This window comes from Ambystoma mexicanum, chromosome 11 (genome assembly GCF_040938575.1).
Source record: "Ambystoma mexicanum isolate Mex_15411 chromosome 11, UKY_AmexF1_1, whole genome shotgun sequence".
NCBI classification, from domain to species: Eukaryota; Metazoa; Chordata; class Amphibia; order Caudata; family Ambystomatidae; genus Ambystoma; species Ambystoma mexicanum.
In genome coordinates, this window is record NC_090934.1 from 1,310,722,210 (window position 1) to 1,310,748,776 (window position 26,567).

Sequence of the window (26,567 nt, forward strand, 5' to 3'; positions counted from 1 at the left end):
ACGTATAACAAAAACAAAAGTGTGTATATACTCTGTACCCACGTGTACTGTACCACTGCTACCAATAGGGACAAAGTTTGCTGCACATTCGTTTTTATATATTTTCTTTACATTAGTTTGCATTTATGTATTTGGTAAATTGCGACAAATGCAATTATTTGATGATTAGGTTTCCCTGCTAGAAGCTTAAATATTTGAGTCGCAGTGCTGGGTAAAAGCAGTTGCTCACATGGTCAACCCTTAAAAGGTGTTTCAACTTTTATAAACCACAAAGTACTTTTCAATATTGCTCTTAATTTGTGATCTAGAAACATTTTTGGATTCAATTGTTGCAATTTTTGTCCATGAACCCCTAGTCAATTCTGTTTGCAAGCTTCAAACCTCTTTTTACTGTTATTTGTTTTGTGTGCTACATAAACATTAATTGTCTGAGTACTTGTAAAGGAAGATGACCAAGACTTTCTTTAACATGTTCAAAAATAAATTTGCATGGATGTAGTTGAACCAGGTTATGGTGCTTAAAAATGTCTAGAAACCACTTCTTTTGTAGGGAAGATTAGATGCCCCATAACATTCAGAACCTGCAAACAACCTGCTACTTGGGAACCAAGGTTTCCTTTTACTCTATGGCATTGGTCCTGCTCTGCACGGACTATTGTCCAAGCTGAAAAGATATTTGGGCACACAATCCGTCCTCCTGTGTTGGCTATCTCCAGATCTTTGGCCCTAGGTGCAGTGTAAAAGAGCAGACAACGAGCGGACAGGATTGGATGAAGGAAGGGTGGCGTGATGGGGAAAACAAAAGATCTGTGTAGGGCTCGGTTTATCAAGAGCAGTTTATCATAAGGAAGGCAGTGAGGTCTAAAAATCATTAGCAAAGTAAGAAGGTTTGTATGTTCTTGAAGGAGGTGAAGGGACTGTTGACTTAATTTTTGAGCTGAGCCTGAAAGAAATGCTGGTGCTTTGAGTTTTAAGGATCTTGAAATGGTCTAGTCTTAATGTGTATAGTTGAGTTTATAATTTTCTATCGTTTGGGGACTGTCCTGGACAAGGGATCAACCGGCAACCCAAAACCGAAGGATTAGGTCAGCATCTACAAGCAAAAACAGCATCGGCAAGCTTTCCTTAGGATAATGGTCCTCTGTTCTCCCCTAAACAACTCTTTCGCCTTGCCGGGAAAACAGTCATTGGCGTTCATCCTGCCCTACACCTTTTTTTGATTTGGTGTAGGTTCTTTAGAGTTTTCATTGGCTGTGTCTCACTGGCTCTTCTCGACTTCAGGAATTTCTGGCACCACTCATGAAGTTATCAGTTTATGGTTTGAGCGTCAGAATCTTTAGCAAACATTGGACTCTGGGTTTTCAGACTTAACCTCCCCTTGATAGGCTCTATGGCCCCATCCTTCATTTACTTCCCCACCTTTTGAGCTTCCCCAGAACATTGGATTTTGACCCGGTTTTCCTTTTGCTGCCCCCCCGTCTCGGCCACCCCCCTCAATTCGTATTCCTGAGTCTCTCCTTTGTGCTCTTTGTCTCTTCATCTCCTGCTTTCTCTCATTCACGCTCCTTTTTCCTCTCTTATCCATTCCAAGTGCTTCTGCCACACATTAAAAATCACCTGAGTTCCAACTAAGCGCAGCCCTTCCTCTCATCTCTTCGTAGGCTTCCTCCATCCTAGCCCAGATTCTCCCCCAATACCCAAGCTGGTCGCTAGAGATTGGCAATGCATAATATGCATTATCTTACTGGCTACCAGTGAGGGCATTAAGGCAGCAGCGTTATCATCTTACTACCTCCAGGGTCTTCTCACTGGATCCTAACCAAATATCACACAAGAATTGTAATGTTCTTCACAATTTGAAAGAGTGCCTTTCTATCACTCGGGTCTCACATGCTCTTATCCCTGCCACCCACTTGTATTCCTCACCCTGATCTTCCTTCCTTTCCCTCATTCTACTGTCATCCTTTTCCTCTTGTTGTCCCTCTCTCTGGTCTGACCCACCGATTTTATTCTACTCCTTATTCCTATTCTCCTCTCCACTCATTCTACTCCCCACTTCCATACTCATCTTACTCACAATGCACACACTCTCACCCAAGTGGAACTTTCTCTCTTCAACCAATACTTCACCTTCAACACTCTCTCTGCTAGTCCCGCCGTGCTCCTCTCCACTTGTTCTGCTTCCTGGTCTCTTAGTCTGCCTCCATGCCCTTTGACATCAACTGAACAGCCCACACTCGACCCTTTCCGCTTCCTCCTTTTATACTGCCTCATCTGAGTTGTAATAGTCTCCTTTCCTCACTTTGGCTGGAGCGCTTAAGTACTCCCGTGGGCCAATCTCTCACTGAATTTCCTCTCAGGGACCAGGTTGTACAGTTTAAGAAATATATATATGAAACTGATTTAATTTAGAAACCTGCATAAAATTTGCCCTGGCCCCTTTCCCAACATGGACCCACCGGTCTCGCCGTCCATGGTGCCCAACTGGTGCACATTAAGCACTGTTTCTTTGGTGTTTCTATTTCGCATAGATTTGATAGTCTCTCGTTCGCCTCTGGGATTTCTGGTGACTAGAGTCCTTTGCGCCGCTCCCTCTAGTGGGTTGGACAGCATCTGGTTTGCTGCAGATCGGTCTGAATGGAAAACTGAGAGTAATGGCCAACTTGCCAACTTATTGTACAGCAGGCATGGGATGATTATGCAATATGGCACATAAGGGCCCAACTCCCTCACCCCACCTCTGTGGCAATACTGGCTGTGGCGAACACCTTGGTAGGCTGCCTACACTAGCTTGAGAGGGGTCTCCCTCCTCCCATGACAGGGTTAAGACCCCTGACCCTATCACATAAGTAAGCACGTTTTTGCTGTTTTGCTGATGGTATTCTGTACCCAACCCTCAGTGCTATGAATATTGCATATAGTTTTGAAACAAATTTGAGTGTCCAGCGGGAGCCAGTGAAGGGATTTCAAAGCCAGGTTGATGTTATTCAGGGGCCTCATATCTAGGATTAGCAGTATTTTTCTGAATAAGTTGAATTTAGTAAATAAGGAATTTCTTGAGGGCCCATGTAGGACCATGATTGCTTAAAATTATTACCTAGAACATATTGTATGCTTTTTAAAATTAAAAATTAAATATGTCCACGTTACGAGTAGCTCTTGGGCTCCAAGTCATGAATAGGAGGTGTCAAAGACATCTTGTACGATATCATGCAGAAGTGAACTCTTGATAACAAAAGTAGCAACTTGCTCTAGCACTGCTTTAAAAAGGTTTGATTCTTAAGTCTGATAGTACAGGGAGTACGGTGGAACCGCTTGCTCTGCTGAAACTCCTCCTCTTCTATTGTGACAACCCGGCATGCACTGTTGTAGTGATGTATGCCGAGTCCAAATAGATGGTCATGTGGCAACGTTGTGATGTTTGTAGCGCTCCGAATAATGCATGGGTAGTCTTTTAATCACTAGTGTCTCATTCACCTACCTCGGGGCGCACTACTGCGGCGCCAAATATCTTTGTGCCGTCTCCTGATCAATTGTCGCTGACCGGACACCAAAGAGGACCTCCCCCACCTCCAATGGGCTATCCCTTGTTTTGGGAATGTTGTCCTCCTCCCCTTCATATGTGGCACAGTCATGTATTTGCAAGTCTTTGTACACACTTCTGTCAAATAAGTGGCTGGGTTTACTGTTTTACATCGTACAACATGAATGTTTGGGCATGAATGTTTGGGCTCGTGAGGATAATCTCTTATGCCAATGCCCTCTGTGTGGTCGGGGTAAATTTAGATCTCTCCAACAACGAATAGTGAATGATCCACATTCAAAGTGACTGAGCAACCCATCACGATTGTGAAACTTTTTTCAATTAATATTGCAGCTGCAGCAAGTGCTTGCTCGCAACCGAATTGCCCCTGCATAAGAGTCGAGTGTGCCGCTGTAATAGGTCAATGGCTTGTGGCCCATTGTACTTTTCTTGGTCAGTACAGTGGTCATAAGTGTGCCGTTAGAATGCGAGAATGTGTAGAATTGGAGGCGAGCACTGGGGCTGTGGATATTACTTTCAGGTCGTTGAGGTTTTGTATCATGTCTGCTGTCCATTTGAGTTTGTGGTTGCATTTTTGTGCTTCCTTCAGGGCCCGTTGGAGTGGTCTGATATATACTGCATAGTCCAAAATCAATGCTCTGCAATAGTTGCATAACCCTAATAATCTTTGCATGTCTTTGACAGTTATAGGTTGGGCGGTGTCACGCACAGATGCCGCTCTGTCTGGTATGATTCTTTTGCCGTTTGCTGATATTATCTCACCTAAATACAGTACCTCCTGTTGACAGTACTGGCGTTTGGCCTTGTCAATCTTGTACCACTTGCATGCCAGGAGTTGTAGGAGTGTGATAGTCTCTTCAGCAGTTTTGCTCACTGTCGCTACACACAAGCAGGTCATCCATGTGCTGGAGGTCTGTGCTCGGCACTTGAATGTTTCCTTGGTCAGCATGTAATATTCTGTTGAGGATGCTTGGGCTCTCTCAGTACCCTTGGGGCAAACAAGTGTGTTCATAGCGCTTTCTGCCATGGGTAAATGTGATGAGATACTGTGAGCCAGGGTGCAAAGATATTGAGAAGGTGTTCTTTAGGTCAACCACTGTAAAGTGGGTCGCTTCTTTGGGGATACTACACAAAATGGTGGCCGGGTTTGGAACCACCGGAAACTTTCTGTATCACAACATTTAGGGGGCGTAAATCCTGGCTCATTCTCCAGTTGCCCCGTGTTGCATTTTTGACAGGATAGATCGCTGTGTTGCACAGTGATGTGGGTGGCACTAATATACCTTGGTTGTGCAGGACCTGTATCTTGTCTCTTATCCCCTTCTCTGCTTCTCTTGATAATGGGTACCGTTTCACACAGGGTAGTACTGCTCCTTCCTTCAGTGTAATGTGTACTGAGGTCACTTCTTTTAAAAGCCCAACATCATGTGGGTTGGTGGTCAACAACAGCGCAGGCACATACTCCACGTCTGTCTCAATGAAGGGAGGTGACGTCACAACGGCCATCAGGTGGAACTGCACCCTTCTGTATTGCACCATGATCTCACTTCAAAGGGGATAAAAATCTGTAAGATTATTTCTCCATCACGGTCATCGTTTTCAAAAGGTTCTGAATCTTTTACATCCTTAATGGGGACAGTGGGGTTGATGCAAAGCACCATACACCACTCACACTTGTGCATGTCTGTTCCTAGCACAACCACTCTTTTTGCAGATACCACCAGCCCTTGGAGGTCTAGGGACAAGATTGTACCTGCCATCAATTCTGGGGACACCACAGGACGAAAAATTAAATCTGTTGCCACTCTCCAGCAACCCTTGGTAATTTCTGGCACTTCCCCACAACTAGTGTTATTCTGTAGATAAACATGTCTGGGTCTACAGGTATCCCTCGGACCACCACCTTTCCTGCCATTGTGCGTATTATTACCATTGCCCACATTTCGCACATTCCTGGCGTGGCACAAACATTGCCCTGATCAGTAAATGAAATCGTCATGTTCAACTTAATAAACAGGTCCCTGCTCAGCAGGTTGACAGGAGAAGTCTCTGAATACAATAAAGGGGCTTGCTCCACCTTCCCTCCCACCTTTACATCCAAATCTTTAGTATAAGGAACCATAGAAATAGCCCCAGTCAAGGCCTGCATGTTGAGAGTTTTGCCCGATAATGGGGAATTTCCCTCACTGGTGCATGATTTCTCAGCACCCGAATCAACCATAAAAATGAATTGCTCATTTCCTATCTCTTCCCCCACCAAGGGTTCCTCTCTGGGGTTGAGGGTCATTGACCGGACCGGACATGCAAGAGTTCTCTGTGGGCTATCCTAGTTAGGATATGTATTTTTTCCAGGAAACGAAAAGGGGTTTACCACGGCTGCATTTCGGAAGGGGGCGACAGTGACATTTGGTGCTCCATTGAATGGGTTTGTCACTGGTCTGTTGTAATGTGTTCTGGGGTGCGTATTTTTGCACCGCTTGATGCTGCTGCGGGGGTGGGCCTGGGATCTGTGAGGGCAACTGTGTATAAGCCGGGTGTATTTAGTGGGGTATGGAGGTCATTCTGGGCACCGGCCCTTGTGGGGGCTCATTGGGTGGTGGACCATAATTATGTTGACCGTAACTGTACCCCATCTCCTGTCTGCTCCTACACTTCCTGGAACAATGACCCCACTTCGCACAGTTCCAACATTGCGACGGCCCTATTCCTCCCCCTCTGGGTCCCATTCCTACAAATGTCTCGATCCTTGGAACCCACTTCTTTCCACGCTACTGTCCTCCTTATTGCCAGTGTAGGCTGGGGGAAACTGTATTCCCACCCCACTGTCCTTGTCATCTTTCTGAACACATCAAAGCTATTCTACCAATTGAAAAATGTATGGTGCTTCCTGCCTAATTTGTTTTGTACTAGTTTTGCTTCCTCTGCCTGCCGCCTCTGAGTTGTATCCCTGTCGCGCTCTTTTATTCTTCTACAATGGTGTATTATTATGCTTTGAATTTCGGTTCACCCCTTTTTGCTTCAATGCCTGCAATTTTGTCTAATGCCTTTTGCACCTCTTTGGGTAGGCCCTTTTTAACAATAAAGGAGAAAAAGGGAATTGATTTGTCCCACGAGGTACCTGTCTCCGTTCTCCACATCTCCGGAACCTTAAGAATGAACCGAGAGGGGTCTCCCATCATCACCCTTAGTGCATTGCATGATAGACTGTAGGTCGAGTGTGTCAGAGAATGCCTGTCGTAGCGCATCCTATACTTTTGTTCAAATCTTGTTAAACGATGCTCCATCATGTGCATCATTCCCCAAAGTCACTCCTCGGTATCCTGCTTTCACCCACACATCCCCAGCTTGTCTCCAGTAGTCGCTACCAATAAGCTTTGATTACGCTACCAATCTTGGCCAAACATCAATAAGACGAACGTCATGGTTTTTGGAAAAGGGACCAGCACCAGTAAAATTCATACCTTGTGGTTTTGGATGAAAAAGTAGAAAGGACCAGGGAGTATAGATACCTAGGAATCATCATTAGGACAACTTTCTCTGGTGCCTATTTACTTGAGGATACCACACAAAGTGTGGAACAAGTGGCTCATACTAAAAAAGATGATTGACTCCCAAGGTGGGAGATCTATATAAGACCTCAATCATGCACATCATTCTCTATGCCCTAGAGGTCTTCCCATGGAAATGGGTGCATCACTAGGTAAGCTGGAGGGAAAGGTCCTATGGTCCTTGATGAATTTAGCTCCTGGTACACCAATACAGGCGATCTATGCCTTCTCTCTTCATGTTGTGGTGGTCACTGGCCTCCTGTAATTTTTGGGCTAGGATAAAATTTAACCTGGCGGGGGGGGGTTTGCTGGATTCATTACTTGCACGTATGACCCATCACTCTATAAGATTTTTAAAGAGTGAATGGTTTTTTAACTTGGATGTAAGGGTCAGCTGTTATCTGGAGGATATCAGAGTAACCCCAATGCCGGATTCCTGGATGGGATTTAACCTGATCAGGATACCTGCCAAAGTGAAGGCCTATTTAGTACATTAAGAAAATGTGGGGTGTATTCCCAACAGGCGTTTGTCTTGGTTTCCCCTAAATCCTATTTAATAAAAGGGCGGCACCCAGCTCTGATCAGGTTCATTCTTTCGATAAGCTTACAGACAATCCCAGTCTTGGGAAACAGGGGAGTGGGTTGGGATTTTATATGAAGGCAGATTATGCAGATTATGTGGGAAAAACATTGAATCAGCCCAACACATCCTAACACAATGCAAGGCCCTTGAAAGTCTTTGACCGCAAATATGCCAAATCTAACCAATTCTGCAGGTGTCTGTTTGGGGCTGAATCTCTCGTTATCTCAGCAGCCTCCATGCATGTCTGGGAAGTAGCTGCTAGAAAATGTATGTTAACATAGGTACCCTTGGAAGGCGAGAAGAGAAAATAGAGATGTATTTTATTTGTGATGTGTGCGTCTGGCTTCTTGCCCATCAGGCTGCTTGTTTGAATAAACTTCAGTCGTGTTTTTTATTGTAATGGGTGATTTTATGTTTTTTTTTAATGTAAACGGTGTGAAATGGTTGCAATGCAACCAAATGCATTTAAATACATTAAACAAAAAAAAATGTATGTTGCCGACTGCCTGAAGTACTCTGGCGGTTTGCTTTTCAAATGTGTAAATTCACTTGTCCGCACTCGCAGTGAGGGGCGGGAGTGCCTTTATCAAATAGTTTTTGAACATCTGTGCCCATGGCACATAGTGCAGTCTGCCGGCACCCTTGTGTATAAGGGGCATCTGCATCACTGCCCTACTCCCATCAGTCCTTTTTCCACTTCCTCTTCCTTGACACTGCCATCCGGCCAAACCTGTTCCTTTCCCTGCCCTCCCATAAACTCTCAACCCGGGTGTTTGCTCAGGTGCTTGTTCTGCTTCCTCATCCCCATCTTCTTCGTGCTCATCAAATGTGCTCCACCCGCCGTCCTCTCCTCAACGGGATCCAAAATTCCCATACCCCAGGCTGTCCGCCCTCTTGTCCCCTTCCTTCTCTATATGCACACTTTTTATAGCTGTGTTATCTACCCTGAAGAAGTCTCCTGCTTTCCACCCACCGGACCCTTGTTCTGCTGGCCTATCTGGCTTTACTTCAACCTGTGTTGCTCGTCATCTATTCAGTTCTATTTTTGCCGCTGTTCGTGCCACTTCTAGGTCTCTTTTATTGACATCGGCATGCGCTGGGGGTGGTGGGATTTTTGCTGCAGTGGACACATAGGTTGATTGGTGTAACCTACTGCAGGGCGAGCCGCCAATGGGTGTATTCGTCCGCACTTGGCTGGTGCACTGCCCTCCTTCCCTATACAGTCATCAGTGCTATCACATTGTGCTTTTCCTCCGACAAACTCTTCTGTAGCTTCAACCATCTTCCATAGGTCTAATATCGCTTTCCTAATTTTGTACCTGTTTCCCATTATACTTGGCTGTTAGAAATGTAGACATATGTTCTAAAATTCCTTTGTTTGGCATCCCTGTTCTGGCCATGAACTGTCCATCCCCCCCTCCTCTTGCCTCCGTCACCAACTGCTTATGGTACTTCTCAATTCTATCCCGATACAGCTCTATGGGTGCCTCTCCTCCCATGGTGATGCTCTGCGCACCTCAATTTCTCTACGCCTCTGTTAACTCGCTACGTACGCTTCTGCAGATCTATTAAAAAGTCATCCCGTCATCCACCTCCCACCAACAAAAGGTCAAAAACTATTTCTCCAAACCCTGTCCATCTCCCAACAGCCCCCCACTATCACACTCCACACACACCAATAATTAAAGAAAAAAAAAAACACCTCTCTGAGGGCCTCCTCCCTACACAATAAAAACACAAACGGATCAAGCTAAAATAACATGCCAAAAATAAGAACTACTCTTCCCGAGCCCGCTAATTATGCAGGGCTCCTATTTATTTCCTTTTTGCTTCCGTTACACAATGTCTGTGGTTCCACGTTCTCCCCTCTCTCATGAATGCTCCCTACATTCCAATTTCCTTTCCTTAATATTCTCCTTTAAAAAATTAATAATACCAAAAAATAAGACACCACAACACACCAACAATTTCACTCTCCGCACATTCACACTCTTCACACTCTCTCATACACCTGTACCCTGCTTGTTATCACTTGCAAGTCTATACTCACGTGTGCGTGTTCACACAAACTCCTCTGTTGCAGGGTCACCAATAAAACCGGCCTACACTTTCCTCTGAGCCGTATCCCGCTCCATAGAGCAGACAGGAATTCTGCAAAGACGGCTCATGCAAGGCTACTGGGGAATATGTCACTTTAGGTGGGCGCAGCCCCTCCGGAGAAGCTGCCTGGACACCACCTCAGGTACGAGGGGCACTGGGATCACACTGGGGTCACCAATTCAAGGCACGCCACTAAACGTTCTCACCAGAAAAAATATAACCCGCTAGGGAAAAAAGGCCAAGCGATTCTTTCAAGGATAACAAGTTTTAATTACATAAAATAGGTGTGCCAGCAAAGAACTCTGCTGGTCAGTAACGTTCTGAGCAAAAAAGGGTGCAAGCAAAAGCTTAAAAGGGGACACAGCGTCATTCATATACAGTAAAAACCTGCATGGATTGTCAGCTTTCTCCATAGGGGATGCCAGGCCATTGGCCTGAGCCCCGTCTGTCTGTCTTCCATCACATGGGGTCAACTGGGCTCATCGTCTCAAGGGAACAAGGTTGGAAATACAATTAACAGTGCTACTCTATCATTATACAGGGCACGTGGCATGATTATAGGCTGGCACAGGGGGGGTCTCGAGGTCCCTCTGACCCGCACACATTTCACTCATCCAAGTTGCGTCTTCTGGGTTCCAAGGCTTACACCCTCGCTTTAGAACTACAGATTATTCCTCCCTGTACCTCACATTACAAATCATGTCGCTATAAAAAAGAAATGTGAAGATCTTTTAATGTTATTAAATGTGTTGTGGATTATATTTAGTAAGTACTTTGATGTATATTTTGTAAAAAGTGCTTTGATGGTTCAATATCCGAATAAAGCTTGTGTAATGATAAATATAGTAAAGATAAGGTGACCAGTCTTGGATCTTCTTTTATTTTTTATTTTTTATTATTGTGCATTTAGTTAAGTTTCAAAACTTTAAGCACATATCTTTATCACATTTAAAAGGAAAATAGAAAAATAATATTACAAGGGTTCTCCTTCAAAAATATACTTGCATAAGACTTGAAAACAACATAGAAATAACAGGTACCTACATGTGCAATACATAAATCAGCAAGACATGGAATTTACATAATTATTTCATTAAATCCTTTTTTTTAAAATGGATTATGATATGTCTTCATTAGCCAATGGAAATAGGTCTTTCGCAATCTCCCATACTGAAAAAGCAGTCGCGGTAATGACGACAGATTACACCCCATAAAGTGTAGACCAAAATTGGTCACGTTGTATGCTTTCAATTTTTGTAACAAAGCCCCTGTATCCCTTAGAGTAGCATTGGGACAGTACGGGCCAATCCATGAGAATGTCGACTTATTTCAACATTAGTTGAACAAAGTCTACATAACTGATCGTCTGAAAAAGAGGCATACCATGGGCTGATATATTGATTTGTTGGCAAAATATTAAAAAGAAGATGCAAAATAAAACGTTTCAGTTCGATACTTCATGTTCACATAATCGGATATCTTATACCCCGCGAAACCATGATGGGAAAATTGGTTATATCTTTTGTATTTGTATAATCTTTCAACATTTAAGGCAGTATCCCACTGTTGGGTTTTGATATGTGTTACTTTTTTGTAGTCGGGTCTATCATCAAAAATTCCAGGCTCAATATTCAAGTTTGCTAGGTGGGTTAACGAGAAAGATTTTAAATCTGTAACAAATAGGTTGTTACACTGATCATCCAGACCAGTGCCCAAGAGTTGTAAAAGGGCGTTCGAGCTCTGGTCGGATTTGCGCAATTTAGCAAAAAGTATTCTGTGTATGCACCATATAGAATAGAGTGATGGAAGGCCGTAGTCTAACCTTAACGCCTCAACAGGGACAGCCTTTGGGAGGTTAAATATAGAGCGTAGGAGCTTTTCCCTCTAGCTTACTCAACCATCCTATTTGTAAGAACTTCCAAAGCATATATAATTACAGGGATAATATTTAGCTTTCAATATTTTGGCCCCGACAATGTTCGACATCATTTTTCAACACTAGCCATTTATTTCAGATTTTTTTCATAACAATGGCCTCATAGTAGGTGCCAGATGAGCGGGTATGAATCGGAAAGTCTAAATGGGTGAATTTCATGTGTGTTTTCAAGCTCAGTTTTGTTAATTCGCCATTTAAGGCTAGTTCTATTTAATGATGCCCTTCCAAGGCATATCGTCTTAGTTTTAGATATGTTAATTAACATCTCGTTTTCTTTAGCATATTCCATTAAGGCAATAATTGATGGTTGCAAACCGATGTAAGTTTGGTCGAGAAGGATGATGTCAGCTACTTGAGTTATGTGTTTTTAGCCATGGAAACAGTCTTTGCCAATTTGAATTTCTGGTGGAGGACTTGTGCTGCTTAGTCCAATTTCTATACTTTGTGTGGACAGTGTAGTAAGGGCTTTCAGTTTTTCCTGTTTATCAAGCCCTAAATTCAGCACAAACTTTTCAAAAAGATCACTTTTATCGTCAATAATAGCATCAAACAGTGTACTGTTATTAACAATGTTATTACTATAATTTTTCCAGATCTTAGGCAAAGATTGCCAGATTGGCAAAGATGTTTTAATAGCAATCATTTTTTCTAGGTCGCAGTTAGTGGATCTTAATACTTCCATCGAATTGCATTGGTCATAAAATAGGATGTTATTTGTATATTGAATATTAGTACCTGGCGAGGGCCAATCAGATTGTAACAATCAATCTGATTGGCTCTCGCTGGTGCTTTACCCGACTGGGAATCCCACTGCCCACTACGTTCCTTCATGTCCATGGCGGCGGGGTATGGCAGCCACTCAGCCAATGAGGAGGCTTGTAACGGGGAAAACCCAGCTCCGAGCCACCACATGGTTGGAGGCTGCCATCTTCCCCCGCCGGTGAGCGAGGTGTTTTCCGTCCCCACTTCCACCCCCACCCAATCCAAACAATTGCCTCCCAAATCCACTTACCTTCTTTTTCGGACGTCCTGGGAACACTTCTGTCCTCAGTGCATCCACTCCCGATCTGTGACAGGCTGTCATGAAAAGAAAGAAAGGACTACACATAGTCTCTTCTCTCCTTTCCATGCCGGCCATTTTTTTGTTTACTTGTTTCAATTTTTTCAATGGCCGCCATGGGAAGGGAAAACAGACTTTGTTTTCCCTTCCCCGGTGGCTATTTTTTTAACATTTCTTTCGCTCCAGCGTTTCGGAAAAGAAAAAAAAATACTTTTAGTACCCCAGTCTTATGGGCTGGGGTACTAATAGCAATAAGCTCCGAGCCGCAGGGTATTTCCTGACTCAGTAATGCCCCCGCCGCTCGGCGCTTACTGCTTAATTGTTTGTTGACCAATGTAGTCGAGTACCTTGGAAATTTGAAGTAAGATCCACATTTCTGCAACTTTGCTGACGGTAGGTAGGCTCATCTAAGGACCAGAAAAGTACAGCATAGTCACTCAAATTGTTATCTTAAGTGGGCTACAGCTGGGTTTTAGTGTGGAAGATGTCAAGATATAATCATTATGGGAGCTGGCTATTTCGTTGGACCATGTGTAGTTTTTTAATTTTGGGTCTGTAACAGGAAATTGGAGAAATGTTAAATCGCATTGATCCATTAAATTGTACCATAAAGAGGTGTATATGGGATCTTTCGAGGAAGGTAGGTGCAGATCTTTTATTGAAGTCACCAGCAATCAAAAAACGGCCAGCGGAAGAGATCTCAAACCATCTAATGACTGCATTTTACAGATTAATGATTAAAGTTCTTTCAAAATTAGAAAGTGTTGAATTCAAGACTGCCATCATCACATAAGATGAAGTTGGAGAGTATGCAAAATCAATAAAAGATAGATGAGGCTTAGCCCCGATGGCGAGGCCCCCACTGGGGCGCCCCTTTTTCGATGGAATAGCATTTTGTGAAAGAATAAAGAAACAGTCAAATGAGATTCATTTGGTACACCAGGTTTCCTGTAAGATGAAAACGTCCATAGAGGCTAGGAAGGACTTTACTCTTGGATGAACCAGGAAAGAACGATAACCCCATTTATCCCAGCATAGCCACATTTGCTGTTTATGTTTATTGAATTTATGTAGCACTTTCAAGCCTTTTTAGCCAATGGGCTTCTGTCCGGTGTATGGAGATATGTTCACTGCATGGGATGTTCAGTGCTGCTCTAAGAGCGTATTTTTGTAATCTCTGGAGTTTGTCAGTGACCGACTTGTTGGCACCTGAGTATAAGGCGTTGCAGTAGTCCAGTCTGGACATGACAAGGGCTTTGGCCAAGGTGAGGCAGCTGGCACTGGACAGGAAGGGTCTAGCGGCCCGGATGAGTTTACACGTGTAGGTGGTTGAGGAGGCAAGGGAGTTCACTTGCTTTTTGAGGGTGAGAGCTGAGTCGAGGTAAAAACCCAGGGTTTTGACCTCGCGCATAACCTTGATAGTGTTGTATTCAATGTTAAATGAGGTAAAGTCCGGGGTGAGTTTGGATAATTTGTGGTCTGAACCAAGGAGCAGGATTTCAGTTTTATCGTCGTTCAGGCAGAGGCCATGTGTGGCATCCATGCTTGAATGAGGATGTAAATTTTATTCACCAGAGCAGAGTCCACTTCATAGTTGCCCGAAAGGGGTATGAGAATCTGGGTGTCATCTGCGTAATTAGTGTAGGTGACGCCCAGTCTGTCCAACTTGTCGAACAATGGCTTGGTGAAGATATTGTACATAGTGGGTGAGACACAGGAGCCCTGTGGGACTCCACATGTGATTTGGATAGGGTCAGCACACGTGGAAGAGGAGAACACTCTCATAGTCCGGTTAGCTAGAAAGGATTGGACCCATGCTATAGCGTCTCCTGTGAAGTTGGCAGCCGACTTGAGGTGGTTGCATAAGACTGCATGGTCCACCAGATCAAAAGCTGCTGACAAGTCCAGTAGGAGTAGCAACGCTGTTTTCCCATTATCCTTAAATTCCTCCATTTTGGTTCTGAGATCTAGCAGGGCTGTTTCCGTGCCATGGAGGGGGCGGAAGCCCGATTGGCGCGAGCCTAGAAGATGATTGGCTTCTAGGTACTCTTGAATTTGGAGATAGGCTACTCTGTCGATAATTTTTAGTAGGAAGGGTACCGTGGTGATGGGCCTATAGTTGGTCGGGATAGACGGATCGAGGGTTTGTTTTTTGAGAAGGGGGAGGACCCAGGATTCTTTTAAATTGGCAGGCATTGTGTTGGATTTGAAGGATGAGTTGATAAGCTTCGAAATGAAAGGGGCTAAGTCTCTGGCAGCGTCCTTTATTATTTGAGCTGGGCAGCTGTCGCCCTTACAGTTAGAGGGCTTCAGTGAGAGGATAACCTTTTCAGTATCAATGATGGAGATAGGTTTAAAGCTGAAAGGGGGGATAGTGATAGGTTCGGTTACTGGAGGCACTTGTTGATCAGTAGGAGAGAGGGTGTCTTTTTTATTCATTATTTTAAGTTGGAGGGTGGAGATTTTGTTAGATAGGGCGTTCTGTATATTAGTGCACCATATCTTGTCCTTTGGGACCGTGTCAGGTGGTTGGATAGGGGATTCCATTTCCCGGAGGATGGCAAATAGTTCCTTGGTATTCGATTTGGCATTGGTAATTCTGTCATTGAATACGTTTCTTTTAGTATTGATAATTTCAGACTTGTAATGTTTTGTAGCTTGGGTTAGCTTGGCTTTGTTGTCGTTGGTGGGCGAATTACGCCAGATAGTTTGAAGTTTTCGTTTCTGTTTTCTGAGGTCCTTAAGCTGGGGGGTGAACCAGGCATTAAGGTGGGCTTCTTGCTTAGCTTTGCGTAGTTTTGCAGGTGCAATGGTGTCTAGTGCGTGAGACATAGCTTTGTTAAAGGTGTCTACTAGTGTGTCTGGGTCGGTGTTGTCCTTCAGGCCGTTAATAGTGGGCAGGAGGAGGGGGATAAGTTTTTCTGTAGTAATATCTTTTTTACTTCTGGTAGGGAGTGGTGGTATCATTTTGATAGTTTTGGGGCTAGGGAGGTCAAGTGTGGCACTGAAATTTATTAGAAAGTGGTCAGTCCATATTTGAGGGGTGATGGCAGTGATAACAATGCTACAGTTGAGTTCTGAGACCCAATCAAGGGTTCTGCCTTTAGCATGTGTAGGGGAGAGAACTTTTTGGGTAAGGCCTTGGTCATTTAGGATAGATGTTATAGAGAGGGCATTTTTATTGCCTGGCTCATTGAAACCGATATTGAAGTCGCCCATCAGCAGCGTTTGCAAGTGTTTTTGGGTATTGTTCGCTATGAGGGTAGTAAGGTCATCTTCAAAGGTTCCCAGGGGACCTGGGGGCCTGTAGAGCAGGAGAATGGCTAGCGTGCGGTTGTTGGAGAGTTGCATTTTTGCTGAGAGTACTTCGCAGGAAGCACAGGGGTGTGAGGTGGTGAGTCGGATCGGCAAGGTGGTTTTCGCGATGATTGCTAAGCCACCGCCTTTGGCATTGGGTCTGTCTACTCTGTGGATCTGGTAGTTGTCAGGTATGGCTAACATCAGTGAGGGTCCTGCTGCCTCATGGAGCCAGGTTTCAGTTACGGCAAGGAAGTCAATGTTACTGTTGTTTAGTATGTCAGCAATTTCAATTGCATGAGCTACCATGGATCTGGCATTGATAAGGGATCCAGTAAGAGTTAGGGTGTTGTTGGGAGGTGGATGACTTGCAAGTGTATCTGTGTGCTTATTTTGACTCCGGCGTTTCTTTTGGAGGTGGTGAGTAGGAGTTGGGGTTGGAGTTATAGGTGTCATAGCTAGGGTTTGCTTATCCATGTGTGTCTGTATAGTTGGGAATCTAGCAGTATTGTTTGTACTGTTTCTTTTAGGTTCGTATATGCAGGGTAGCCTTGCCCTGAGTCGCAGGTTTCTATCTGTGGGGGGGCGAGAGCTGAGGGAAGCAAAGGTCATGATTGTAGCTAAGAGGGTCAGGGAGGTCAAGTTTCTGCACATGGTGGTTGGTGTGGTCCGCTGGTGCAATTTACTTCCCTTGTTTCGCTAAGATGTCTGGTTAGGTGACGCAAAGTGTAGTGCAGGTGGCTAGTTGAAGCTGGGGCTACGCCTAGCGATAAAGGGCATGATATTCACGAAACACAGTATGGGCTAGAGTGCATGGTCTGTTAATGATGATAGGGCACTACAAATCAAGGTGGACTGTTAGCGACCATAAGGCACAACACAGTTAAAGTGGTCCGTTAACGACCGTAGGGCACAACACAGTTAAAGTGGTCCGTTAGCGACCATAAGGCACAACACAGTTAAAGTGGTCCGTTAGCGACTGTAGGGCACAACACAGTTAAAGTGGTCCGTTAACGACCGTAGGGCACGACACACTGAGGTGAGCCATGAACACCTGGGTATAAGTAACACCCAGAAAACTAGGGCCTAAGTAAGTGGACGCAGCTATGGTAGTTATCATGGGTGTAGATCAGCCAAGCATGAATCGGTACATTAACAATGCAATGGGACGCAAATTAAATGCATAGGTTCAGGGGTACCTAGATTCGAATTTAGCAAGAGGAAGGGCGTAGTACAAGGACATCTAGATGCGAAATGGCACAATTAGGCAGCCAGCAGTAGTGCAACACAATTTACTAGGCACAGTATAAGGTCATCTAGATACAAGATGGCATTAGGTAGACATTCCAGTCTGGGTCAGGAGATGAGATGCGAGGTATCCGAGTAGCACGTTATAGGCAGGGACAGCATAGGCATGTGCAGCCGTGTGGGGTGGCAGCGTTAATTAGACAGGAGCGTAGGTAATGCACTGTGAATTAGATGCTGATGGTGTTATGCATGTGGCAGCACTAGCTTACCTGGAGCAGAACGGGCAGAGTTCCTGGCCCCTGGCTCCTAACAGGCACACAACAGGCCTTAGTATGGCCTTCGACTGGCCGGCGATCCGCCTGCCGGCGGTTCTTCCTGGTTAAATCGAGGATTAGCCTCGATTGGGAACTTATTGTTTTATCGGCCAACATGGAGGCATCCACATAGCTTGGCTCCCAGGAACCAAGCTATGCGGTCTAGTGTTTTGGTTGTCGTAACCTAGGGAGTACTTTACCTGGACTATTTTGTCGGGGCTATTTAAACCACACCCGAGCAAGACGACACGCTTCACGTTACTTTGCAGCTTGCAGCATGACGCTCACCGTGTCCAGCTATTCCCTCAAACCTCAGAGAAGCAGAACCTGCAAGGAGAAAAGAAACATCATTAGCATCAGCATCTTACCCGGCAGTCTTCATCTTTAACCACGCGCAGCTTCTGAGAACAGCTTCCTTGAATCAGCATGCCTCCCGGACAGTACGACCTGAAAGAGGAAGATGGAGGCAACATTAAAGAAAGCAGTAGAGAGCTGGCAGCATTCCAGACATTCTACTTGCGCTGAAAAACACTGCGACCTACAAGGAAGGAAAACGCTGGTTAGCAAAGGTAAGACTTCGCAGCACTGTGCATAACGCTTACTTCTCCAGCATGGGGTCTGGCATGGATTCACATGCTCATGAATATTCCCCGTCGTCAGGCTGGGAATCCTCGGTAAAGAAAAAACCAGTATCAGTTTCGTTTCTGATCTGTCTTTCGTAGTAGTAACCAATCACTGTTCTCTGCGTCATACTGACCACAGCCAATGACTGCCCTCTACCTAAGCCCCGCCTCTGGCAGCCATCTTCAGATTTTTACCGCACGTTCATGTGTTGGGATCCTCGTGCTATTGCTCTCGAGCGTTAGTGCTATTTTTTCACGTTTTTTTCTCAAAAATGTCGTTTTTTCGGTCAAAAGAGCCTCAAGCTCCACCGACTCTCCATCCGATCAACGGGGATCCGTGTCGGATTCGTCTGCGCCCCTCAAGGGTGAAGATTTCGTCGAGCTACGCTTTTGGAGGACTCCAGAAGTTTCTCAGGCCCGTCCCGGACATGGCCCAGGAGAAGGGAAGCTCGACGCCCGGAAAGCTGTTCAGGGTCTGCCCTGATGCCAGCTGCAGAACGTCTTTAAGGAGGACGAACACTCCTTTTGTCTTTACTGCTTACATGAGGACAAGACGCACGTGGAGAAAGACTGTGCGTTTTGCGGCAACATGTCGGAGCGGACCATGAAGGACCGCCATCAACGTCTCGCCAACTGGCTGGAAGGGAAGAGCCCGTCCGGCGAGAAGAAGAGGAAGAAATCCGAGCGGTCTTCTAAGACCTTTGAGGACGCCCCGGTGACAGGGGTCCAACACAAGGCCAAGCACCGCGAGTCCGCTGGCACCGGGAGCGCCGAACGGTCGGGCTCTACGGGCGCCAGGCAGGGCGCACCCTCCCCGGTACCATCAACCACGAGCCAACGCTCTGGGTCGGGTAAGAGGAAGGCCGAGCACCCGGCGAAGCTCCTGGAGAGGCCCCGGTCGAGCTCGAAGGCCCCATCGGAGGGGGAGCGAGGCAGTGTCCCCCCCCTCAAGGATAAGGCGGTGAGCGCACCTAAGGTGGTGAAGGCCTTAATCCATCCGGCCAAGGCCTGTATCGAGACTGCTGCGGCGGCCCTGGCTCAGACTGTGGAGGCTGCGCCAGTGGTGGCGACCTCGGGGCCCAGAGTCTCCCTGCCACCTCGGAGGGAGTCCTCTTTTATGCCCATCGATAGGACCCCCGTGAAACCTCCGGCGGAGAAGAAAAAGGGGGGGGCAGGGTGTCGTCGTAGACTCGGCTTCGACCTCGGAGGAAGAGCTGATCGAGGTCTTAAGCCACGGCCTCGGCGTGGAAGAAGACCGGCCCGTCGGGATGGATCCCGACGCAGGTGACGACGACATCGTCGAGGGCGCCGACGGGGCCCCTGATCGCCCGTCGGATTCCCCTCTGCCAGCGCCGCACGACAACTCGGCGGCCATTTTGTTGGCTATACAGTCCTTATGCTCGGAGATAAGGACGAGACTACCGTTGCCAGCGGAGGAACCACTCCCGTCGGGGGACCCAGAACCAGGACCTTCTGGCGTTCCTCCTCCCAAGAAAAGGATTCACCCTCCACCTCCTTTTCAGCCGTCGCGCCCCGTCCAGCCCTCCTCCCCGTCCACGACTCGAGGGGATGATACGGGGACTGACACGGCCGCGACGGGTACGGACGACGAGGTCTACGACGAGGATCTTCCGTCGTCACCTCCCACCAGGGCTTCTCCGCCCGACGAGATTGGATCGTTCCACTCCATGATCGCCAGGGCATCCGAACTTTTCCAACTCTGCCCTGAGGAGAAGAAAAAGGAAGGATTCCTTTATCAACGGCGCGAGGCCAAGAGGAAGACGGTCCTCGCGGTGCCTCTACTGGACGGCATTTGGGATGAGGGCCTCGCCCTCCTCAAGAACCCTTCCACGACGCCAGCTAGAAGAGACCGGTACGAAAAGAAGTACCGGGTCCCGGATGCGGCCCCCCTGTGCCTCCGGGCGCAGCCTACCCCGGACTCCGTCGTCTCCGCGGCGGCCAGGAAGAAAGCGGGGGGGGGTGCGGCCTCCACATCGACTTCCCCGCCGGACGGCGAGGGAAAGAAATTGGACTCTATGGGATGCAGGGTCATCTCGTCTGCAGCGACGACGATTAAGGCGGCCAACGCCTTGGCTATCGTGGCCCGCTACGACAGGGAGCTATGGTACAAACTGGCTCCCCTGCTAGACTTCCTACCGGACGACAAGAAGGCGGATGCCCTGGAGATCCTACAGGAAGGTGAGGTGGCGTCGGACCACGCCATCACTATTGCGACGGACATCGCCGATACGGGATTTTGCCAGTTGGGCAACGGCGTGTGCCTTAAGCGGCGTGGATGGCTCAAGGCTACGGACTTCCGTCAAGACGTACAGACCAGAGTCCTGGACATGCCGTTCGATGGGAACAACCTGTTTGGGAAAACAGTGGACGATTCCCTTCAGGCCATTAAAGCGGACACGGAGACGGCCCGGGCCCTTGGGGTTCTGCAACAACGACGGCCGCCTTTCGGAGCAGCGGAGGCAAGGGCGCCTCCAAAGGTTCCGGCGGCGGTTTCTCCACCTACCGTCAAGCGGCCCGCTCGTCGTCTCAGGAGACCTATAGGGGACGAGGCAAGTCGGGCGGACCCCGCCGTCGTCGCCAAGGAGGTCAAGGCGGCAAAGCCTCGTCGAAACAGGATTGAACCGGCCGTGGGGTCGGGCCCCCACCGAAGCACCCCGGTGGGAGGCCGGCTGGCGAGCTTCGTCAGCGTGTGGGAGTCCATCTCCACCGACCGTTGGGTGCTGGACGCCTTAGCCCGGGGCCACGCGCTCGAGTTTCAAAGAAGGTGCCCGCGCGTCCCCCCGTGGCCAGGAAAGAGCTTCACGTCCCGCAGCTTCTCCTGGAGGTAAAGGCGATGCTCAGGAAGGGCGCCATCGAACTCGTCCCAAAGAGGCTTCGGGGCTCCGGAGTTTACTCGAGATACTTCCTCGTGAAGAAGAAGACGGGAGGATGGCGCCCCATCCTAGACCTGCGACGTCTGAACAAGTTCATCAAGGCTCAGAAGTTCCGGATGGTCACCCTCCAGCACGTCCTGGGTCAGCTGGAGGAAGGAGACTTCCTGTCGTCGTTGGATTTGGAGGATGCCTACTTCCATATTCCCATCCTAAGGGGGCACCGAAAATTTCTCAGGTTTGTGGTCCAAGGGCGTCACTACCAGTTCAAAGCCCTCCCCTTCGGACTACGGTCGGCACCCAGGGTTTTCACCAAGTGCCTTGCACCGGTGGCGGCGCAGCTGCGCCGAGAGGGGATCCACGTCTATCCCTACCTGGACGACTGGCTCATCCGGGCCAAGACGAGGGAGCTCGCCGTGGACCACACGGCAAGGACCGTCCAGCTTCTCACGGACCTGGGATTCTCCGTGAACTACGCCAAATCCCACCTGGTACCCGCGCAAGACGCACTGTTTCTGGGAGCGAGGCTCGACACAGTGTCCCTTCTGGCCTCCCCGTCGGAGGAGAGGACCAGGGCCATCCTGGGCAAGGTACAACGGATGTTGGTGGCCGACGCGGCCAAGGTGAGGTCCATCAAGTCCCTCCTCGGAATGATGTCTTCCTGCATCTACCTCATTCCCCTGTGCAGGCTCCGGATGCGCCCGTTGCAGGAGTTCCTGGACGCGCGCTGGATCCAGACGATGGGCAGCTTCGAGGAAAGGATCACACTCGACGAGAGTTTCCGACGAGCGATCCAGTGGTGGGGCACCCGCGCGCATCTGACGGCGGGCATGGACTTCCAGACCCCAGCCCACCAGGAGACAGTGACCACGGATGCCTCCCTGGAAGGGTGGGGAGCGCACACTGAAAATCTGCACGCAAGAGGCCTTTGGCTCCCGACGGAGAAATCACTACATATCAACGTCCTGGAGCTCCGTGCAGTGTTTTGGGCCCTCAGGTCCTTCCTTCCGTCCCTCAAGGGCAAGGTGGTGAGGATCTTCACCGACAACACCACCACCATGTTTTACATCAGGAAACAGGGCAGAACCAGGTCCCCAGCACTATCCAAGGAGGCGCAGGACCTGTGGCATTGGGCCGTCGCCCAAAGGATATTTCTGTTGCCGTTTCATCTGGCAGGGATAAAAAACACCATCGCCGACTCACTCAGCAGGGAGCTGCGCTCGTGCCACGAGTGGGAACTACGGCAGGATCTAGTGGATCGCCTCTTCCGACGGTGGGGCACACCCCAGATCGACCTGTTCGCGACGGCGACGAACTCCAAGTGCCGGAGGTTCGCCAGCAGGTTTCCCCAGGCGAGGAGCATGGGCGATGCTTTCTCGTTCCCCTGGGAGGGCCTGTTCCTTTACGCGTTCCCTCCATTGCCACTGCTAATCCGGCTCATCAACCAGCTAAAGAGGTCACGGTGCAGGATGATCCTCGTTGCACCTGCGTGGCCGAGGCAGATATGGTTCCCGGACCTTCTGGACTTGTCAGCGTCCCCGTCAATCAAGCTGCTGGTGGACGCGGATCTACTCTCCAGGGAAGGAGGCGCCATCCTCCACCACGACCCGAAATCGCTGAACTTGCAGGCCTGGCTCCTGCAGCGCTAGAGTTTGGAGGATACGACATACCGGCCGACTGCAGAGAGGTTCTTGCAAAGGCCAGGGCGTCCTCGACTCTTAAATGCTACGGACACAAATGGAAGAGGTTCTCTGTCTGGTGCCACGCACAGAAGATTAACCCTCTACGGATTACGGCTCCCCAAGTACTGCCGTACCTGCTGACGCTGGCCAAAGCTGGACTGGCACACGCGTCCATCAAGATTCATCTTGCTGCGATCTCCCGATACACCAGAACCACGGGGCGGACGTCCTTGTGGTCTCATCGTCTGGTGAAAGAGTTCATGAAGGGACTGTTCAGATCGTTCCCGCCGGTGAAGGCTCCGGCCCCGGCGTGGGAGCTCAACGTGGTGCTGACCAAGCTCATGGGACCTCCGTTCGAGCCTCTGCACTCGGCCCCGTTGAAGTTTCTGTCGTGGAAAACAGCGTTTCTTGTGGCCATCACCTCCGCAGGACGAGTGGGAGAGATCCAGGCCCTTTCCTGTAAGGCCCCGTACTTGACTTTTCACGACACGAGGGTAGTGCTCAGGACGCACCCCTCCTTCATGCCCAAGGTGTCGTCGGACTTCCACCTCAACGAACCCTTGGTGTTGCCTGTGTTCTTCCCGTCGCCTTTGTCGCCGGCTGAGAGGACTTTGCACTCGCTGGATGTGGCTAGAGCGCTGAAGTTCTACGTGGACCGCACGAAGTGTTTTCGGAAGACGTCACAACTCTTTGTGAATTTTGGACCTGTCAATCAGGAGAAGGCACTCTCGAAGGCTTCCATTTCCAGATGGCTCTGCGGCTGTATCATGTACTGTCATCGGTTGGCAAACCGACCGCTGCCTGGCCGTCCGAGAGCCCATTCCACCAGAGCGATCGCAGCTACCACGGCGTTCCTTTCTGGTGTGCCCTTGCTGGACATCTGCAGGGCTGCTACGTGGAGGTCGACGCACACCTTCACGAAATTCTACTGCGTCGATCGGGATTCCAGGGAGGAGTCCAGGGTCGGCCAAGCAGTGCTGCTCAACCTGTTCGCCTGAGGCGAGCCTGGTGAGGAGGTAAGATGCTTAATGTTGAGTTTGATGTAATGCTTAATGTTGAGCCTTTGCCATCTCCCGTGGTTGTGCATGTGTGTACTGAAATGTATTCTTTTATTCATGAGCATGTGAATCCATGCCAGACCCCATGCTGGAGAAGGAACAAGTTACTTACCTGTAACTGTTGTTCTCCAGCATGGGTCTGGCATGGATTCACATGCGAACCCTCCCGCCTACCCCTCTGCGGCTCTTCACTTGGTCATACTGCCACTTCACGTGCTTCCAAATCTGAAGATGGCTGCCAGAGGCGGGGCTTAGGTAGAGGGCAGTCATTGGCTGTGGTCAGTATGACGCAGAGACCAGTGATTGGTTACTACTACGAAAGACAGATCAGAAACGAAACTGATACTGGTTTTTTCTTTACCGAGGATTCCCAGCCTGACGACGGGGAATATTCATGAGCATGTGAATCCATGCCAGACCCATGCTGGAGAACAACAGTTACAGGTAAGTAACTTGTTCCTTACCACATCATAGCGCTCTTAAAGCGCCATCATTTACCAGTGGGGCTCAACCAAGCCAGTTCGCCACGCTGAAGCTCCGCATACCTAAGGGAGGAAAAAGAGACATTCTAAACAAAGAAAGGCATGCAGGATAGCAACAAAACTGAAGAACAGCAATAAGACCTACCTGAACAATATCAAACGGGTCAGCGTCAGTGAAGTAACTGGACCGCAAACGCCCAAGAAAAACAACGCGCCCCTGCAAAGAAGGCAGGACGGAGAACACACCTAATTCTACCACCAGGTGACGAGAGGGCCCGGAGGGGCTGAAATCGTACGGGGGTGGAGGGAGGATACTTACCCCGGTCGGTCAGTCTTGAACACAGTCCTCCTGTATTTTTAGGCAGAACCTCCCCCGCAGACCACATCTGGGCAAAGCTGAGAAGCATACCAGCGAGTAACCCAGCTGGGTGGCGTCCCTGTGGATACCAGGTGAGCGTAACAGTTTGCTGTCCCAGCTTTGGGTGCCTGTCTCCGATGTGGGTCCACCGTCCCAAAGTCCAGCCGCAGTTCCAGGGAACCCCTGCAGGGTCCCCATGCCTCCTGGGAGGGAAAAGCTGCAACGCAGCACAGCCAGAGGTCCAGGCTGGCTAGGGGGTGCTGCCTCTGGCCTTGGACACCTACCGCACATATTGGTGTACCGTCCCCAAACCCAGCGGCGGTCCCAGGGAGCCCTGGCAAGGTCCACATCCCTCCCTGGAGGAAATGGCAGTAACGTAGTCCAGCCAGAGGTCTAGGACGGCTGGCGGTGATGTCCTTGGCCTTGGACGCCTGTCTCGCATGTGGGTTGACTGACCTCCAGTCAAACAGCAGTCCCAGCGAGCTCTGGCAGAGTCACCATCAACTGTAATGCGGCACGGCAAGAGCTCCAGGACGGACAGGGGTGCTGGCCTTGGGCTCCTGTCTCCCATGTGAGTCAACTGTCCACACATCCAGCTGTGGACCAGTGATCCCGGCAGGGTTCCCATCCCTCCTCGGCGGGAAAAGCTGCTGCCTCTGGCACCGGTTTCCCATGTATGTCGACTGTCCTCCAGTCCATCGGCGGTCCTAGGGAGCCCCGGCAGGGCCCCCATCCCTCCGTGAAGTGATGATCTTTATTGCAGCCCTGCCAGTCCATGTGGGTTGACCATTCCCAAGTCCAGCGGCAGACCCAGGGTGCCTGGCAGGGTCCCAATCCCTCCCTGGAGGGAATACCTGTAACGCAGCCACACCTGAGCTCCAGGATGGTCGGGAGTGATGTCCCCGGCCTTTGGCGCCTGTCCCCAATGTGGGTCGATCGTCCCCAAGTCCAGCGGCAATTGTGGGGCAACCCGGCGGGGGTCCCGTCCCTCCTCAGAGGGAAAAGCTGTAATGCAGCACGGCCAGAGCTTCAGGATGGCCGGGGATGCTGCCCCCTGCCTTGGGGGCCTGTCTCCTATGTGGGGCGACCGTCCCCAAGTCCAGCGGCAGTCCCTGGGAGCCCCTGCAGCGTCCCCATCCCTCACTGGAGGAAACATCTGTAACGCATCCCAGTCAGAGGTCCAGGACGGCCGTGGGTGCTGCCCCTGGCCTTGGGCCATTGTCTCCAATGTGGGTTGACAGTCCTCAAGTCCAGCGGCAGTCCCAGGGAGCCCTGGGAAGGGTCCCCATTTCTCCCTGGAGGGAAAAAACTGTAGCTCAGTCAGCCTAAAGCTCCAGGATGGTCCTGGAGATTTCCCCAGCTTTGGGCACCTGTCTCCCATGTGGGTCGACCATCCCCAAGTCAAACTGTGGTCCCAGGGAGTCCTGGCAGGGTCCCCATCCCTCCCTGTAGGGAAAACCTGTAATGCAGCCCAACCAGAGCTCTAGGGTGGGTGGGGGTGATGTCCCTTATGTCCCTGGCCTTGTGCGCCTGTCTCCATTGTGGGTTGTGAGAAACCAGAAGGTCTCACCCGCTAGTCCGAGGTTATCTGAAATACAGGAGGCCAGGAAATATCCATCCCTTTTGGATCCAGTGCCTCAAGGAGGACCAGTGTAGGAGTGGGAATGGGACACCAGATGGTGAGACATGGTATCCCCTTCCCTGTAACCTCTTTTCCCCACCCTACCAGGCAGGATACTTAGGAGCTCAACTCCCCCTCGACACCTCCTTTTCCGACACAAACACTTTCTCACAGACAGCTCACCAGCAGGCTGTACTTGTTGTTAATAGTCGATTATCCCAT

The 26,567-nt window shown here is 49.1% G+C and overlaps 1 protein-coding gene across 4 annotated transcripts in view; it reads left to right on the top strand.

Annotated features, from left to right (window-relative positions):
• The window catches only part of DMXL2 (Dmx like 2), a 2,950,233-nt gene that overhangs the window by 403,513 nt on the left and 2,520,153 nt on the right, over positions 1-26,567 (top strand). The window lies entirely within an intron of this gene.